Genomic DNA, 4968 nt, shown 5'->3' on the forward strand with positions numbered 1-4968 from the left:
ATCAGATCAGATTTGTCAAATCATACTAGAGAACTTGATCAATAGATTCACTACACAATCTCAAAGTGAGTAATTGCAGAATCTGCCAACACTAATATCTTGTAATTCAATTGTATCTCTAATCAGTTCAAATAATATTTTCTTGCTATCAAATAATTTATGCATGAGCGATTACTTTTAACACTAATATCTTGTAATCCAATTGTATCTCCAATCAGTTCAAATAATATTTACTTGCTATCAAATAATTTATGCATGAGCGATTACTTTTAACACTAATATCTTGTAATTCAATTGTATCTCTAATCAGTTCAAATAATATTCCCTTGCTATCAAATAATTTATGCATGAGCGATTACTTTTAACACTAATATCTTGTAATCCAATTGTATCTCTAATCAGTTCAAATAATATTCAGATCAAATAATTTATGCATGAGTGATTACTTTAAACAATAATTCTTTGCTATCAAATAATAATAATCAAAGACTTGTATGTGTACAGATTTTTTTTTCCAATGATCGATTGTTTTATAAAAAAAAATCTGTACACATACAAGTTAATAATATTTGTTGAAACTCACCTTTGTTTGTGAGCAGATTGACTCCTCCTCCTCTCCCCCGCCAACCTGAGGGTCGTGCCCCAAACACCAACTTCCTCTTCGCCTGCTTCTTCCTCTCATCATTTTCCTCTCCCTACATTTTCCTCTCATCACTTCTGTTTATATAGCATACGTTTCTCTCTCTGTTCCAGGCACGTGCGAGCGAGAGCGTGGTACAAGGCGAAAAAAATTCGAATTTCTCCCCAACAACACGTGCTCCCAGATCGTTATCAGATTGTAAGTATCCCACACACGATCATTTTTCGAATAGCATCCATGTGTTAGAAGACGAAAAAAAAAAATCTCGTCTAGAACTCAGCATGAGACTTCACCTGCTAGAAATCTCCAATAAAACCCATGATTCTAATTTTATGATTCAAATCAATGTTAGATCCTTCAACATGGAAGCAAGAACCTAATTTTTCATAATCTCTCACAAAAGTTAAATATTGTAGATTTGTCCATCCTTTTTCTGCTAATCGATGCAATATATCTAGGTGCGTGTCCAAGAGTTCACTTAATTTATATTGATATCTCATTTTTTCTAAAGGAACAGAATGGTATTCACTTAATTGATTAAAATGTCTATCTATAATGAATTGAACGCTCGAATCTGAAGACTTGTTCTCCACAGCAAACACATTATCCATCTCAGTACACTAGCTTGATGTTGTATCAGCAAAGACAAGATGACTACCAACAGATTACCTTGCTCTAGCTTATTATTATTATTATGAAAAGCACACTCTACCGATAATTTATTGTACTTTATAGCACTCTATTTCTAATAAATATTTCATACCTGAATAGAGGAATAGCATTCTCGATTCAGTTATTAAATATTTCACAACATAGAGGAATAGCATTCTCGATTCAGTTATTAAATATTTCATTGTTTTTCACAGCATTTTCTCACCTCTCAACTCGAGTTCCGAACCTCATAACCAGTTGAGCTCTCGTCGAGACAACACAGCTGAGAGGAATCATAGGGCAGTCACCTGAGAGGAATCAATCATAGCATAATCATCTACACCTGTATCCTGCTATCTACACCTGTATCCTGCTATCTACACTCGAGGAGATTCACGCAGCATCAAGCACTACATGTAAGTACAGTTTTACTTTGATTTTATCCTCTGAGGAGGAAAATAGTCCTCCGAGGAGAAGTTTTCTCCTCCGATGACTATTTTCTCCTCCGAGGGCAGGTTTTCTCCTCCGAGGAGAAATGATATCTCATTTTTTCTAAAGGAACAGAATGGTATTCACTTAATTGATTAAAATGTCTATCTATAATGAATTGAACGAACAAATCTGAAGACTTGTTCTCCACACCAAACACATTATCCATCTCAGTACACTAGCTTGATGTTGTATCAGCAAAGACAAGATGACTACCAACAGATTACCTTCCTCTAGCTTATTATTATTATTATGAAAAGCACACTCTACCGATAATTTATTGTACTTTATAGCACTCTATTTCTAATAAATATTTCAACCCATAGAGGAATAGCATTCTCGATTCAGTTATTAAATATTTCACAACATAGAGGAATAGCATTTCTCGATTCAGTTATTAAATATTTCATTGTTTTTCACAGCATTTTCTCACCTCTCAACTCGAGTTCCGAACCTCATAACCAGTTGAGCTCTCGTCGAGACAACACAGCTGAGAGGAATCATAGCGTGGTCACCTGAGAGGAATCAATCATAGCATAATCATCTACACCTGTATCCTGCTATCTACACCTGTATCCTGCTATCTACACTCGAGGAGATTCACGCACCATCAAGCACTACATGTAAGTACAGTTTTACTTTGATTTTATCCTCTGAGGTGGAAAATAGTCCTCCGAGGAGAAGTTTTCTCCTCCGATGACTATTTTTCTCCTCCGAGGACAGGTTTTCTCCTCCGAGGAGAAAAAACCTTCTACAATATACTGCATGCATGCGATTTATCTTTAGAATATGATATAACCGGAACATCCAAGCCCCGCTCTTCTTTCTCACACTCATCGTATAAACAAAACGGTAAATGAATTACTTTTTCAGTTGGTTCACCGATAATATATTTACAATAGACACATTGCAGATATAATGGATTTTTATGTAGGAAATAACCATTTCTCGCAAAATACTCTGCTTTATCGCGTAATGATTTACAAAAGTCACAATGTAGATGGTGCGGAGGCAGTTTTTCAAAGTACTCTCCTTGGACGGATGAATCTTCTGGCATATTAGTAAATGATAAATATCTTTCTTCATATAATCGTAGAATATTATTATCGTCATTCTCCTCTTCAATTGTTATATTTCCTTTCCTTCTACAGTTCGGGCTAAACTTTGCATGTTCGTTGGCTACAACATCATTTTGCTCCCAATCTCCTATACAAACTGAACAAAATACGCAGCGCACAATATCCGGTTCACTTGCGAATACAAATCCCTCTTTCGCCATATTTTCTGCCGACAAATTCTGACTAGTTTTTGTCCATTTTTTATCGAATGTTAATAATCTCAATCTTTCATGTAACATTATCTGTCCTTGTGATAACATCGTGAATGCCAATTCACAACTGATTGTGAATTACATTCCTTTACACATACTATTAATTGGCTATGCCATCCTGATCATTATTCTTTTGTTTTTTCAGTATCATGCCGAGGGAACGCAGACTTCGTGGGATCAATTCAAGCGCAGTTCGCCATCGCATCAACCTCGATGAGGAGGATATCGACATCAGCAGTGTGCTCGAGAGCTCGAAACGTCGAGTTTTTGATATAATTAGGGAACATGCCGCACGCTATGATGGCAATGTTAAATGGTTCATCGTCCTCAATGTTTTGCTGTATAAATTAGTGGTGATGGATGACAAGCAGGTTGGTGACTCTGTCTCATCTCTAATAAATCTACATAGTTACTCCAACATAGCACTAAATGTGCTTGAGAACTATGAAGAGTTTAATGACCATTTCATGTTAGCTGTGAGAAAAATTCTCTCATCTTTTGAAAATTTTGTAAGATATGGGAGTGGGTGGGTGCTAAAGAAAATTGAATCACTGGATGTGAACGTGATTAAATTTAATCCTATATACACATCCAGTTTCATTCAGACACCCCAGTTTTTGAAAAACAAAAAATGTATTATAAATGTGAAAAATCTCTCTGACGAAAAATGCTTTTTATGGTCAGTGCTCGCGTATTTCCATCAGAAGCCAAAGGACTCACACCTGACTGTAAAGTATTTGAGCAAGTTTGCTCACACACTTAATATGCGAGGTGTAAATTTCCCGGTGACGACACGCGATATTAAGAAATTTGAAATACTCAATCCGGACATTGCAATTCACGTCATCGCATACGACAACAAAAAGTTTTTCCCCTTCCGTACAAGCATTTTCCGCACGCGTAAACACCAAATTAATCTTTTAATGCTAAAAGGCGATGCAGGAAAAACTCATTTCTGTTTAGTAAATACCGCGAACGGGAAAAACGGACTATCTCGTCTTCTCTGTCACCTTTCAAAACACAAGGGTCAAGTACATGTTTGTAATTTTTGTTTTCACCGGTTCACATCAAACAAATCTAAGAATTGCGATGCTGAAGCAAATTTGTTGAAACATGTGGAACTTTGTTCCAAGTTTGAATCTCAGCGCGTTTCATATCCTAAACGCGGAGAGACAATAAAATTCAAGAAACTAGGCGCGACGTTGAAGAAAAAGTACACCATTTACGCGGATTTAGAAACATACGTTGTTAATATCGATAATGATGATGATGATGATGATTCCGATTCTGATGAAATTACTCGTAGTTACACAAAGAAAACGGCGCGACATATTCCCTGCGGGTATTGTTTCGTTGTTATCGATGTTAACGGCGAAATCGCTCACGGACCTGTACTCCATAGATCGAGTAGTTTAGACGAAAAAATCATGGAGAAATTTCTTCAGGAAATTACAGATCTCGGTGACATTTTGTATGAGGATATGAAACGAGAAATTCCGATGCAAGCTTTATCCGAGAGTCAAGAGCGTGAATTTCAAAATTCAGTAAACTGCGGGCTTTGTGCTGAACCGTTCTCAGAAACCGATATTAAATGTCGTCACCACGCGCATGAAACCGGTAATTACTTGTGTGCGGCACATGTTTCTTGTAATTTAACAGCTCGTACTCCGGAGTACATATCGTGTTATTTTCATAATTTCTCCGGTTTTGATTCACATTTTATTCTAAAATCGCTCGGTAAATGTAAAAAAGAAATTTCCTGCATCGCAAATACGTCAGAGAGATTTTTGACACTTTCAGTAGGCAAAATTAAATTTTTAGATTCCTACAAGTTTATGTCTGAATCCTTGGAAGTATT

General features: G+C 36.4%; 1 long non-coding RNA gene across 1 annotated transcript; it reads left to right on the forward strand.

Annotated features, from left to right (window-relative positions):
* Positions 1 to 1518: 1518 nt before the first annotated feature.
* On the forward strand, positions 1519 to 3724 carry LOC120355028. The gene is made up of 3 exons (XR_005573374.1): positions 1519 to 1707; positions 2203 to 2403; positions 3256 to 3724. It is a non-coding gene; the product is annotated as an uncharacterized LOC120355028 (long non-coding RNA).
* Positions 3725 to 4968: the final 1244 nt, after the last annotated feature.

The sequence above is a fragment of the Nilaparvata lugens genome, chromosome X, assembly GCF_014356525.2.
Source record: "Nilaparvata lugens isolate BPH chromosome X, ASM1435652v1, whole genome shotgun sequence".
NCBI classification, from domain to species: domain Eukaryota; kingdom Metazoa; phylum Arthropoda; class Insecta; order Hemiptera; family Delphacidae; genus Nilaparvata; species Nilaparvata lugens.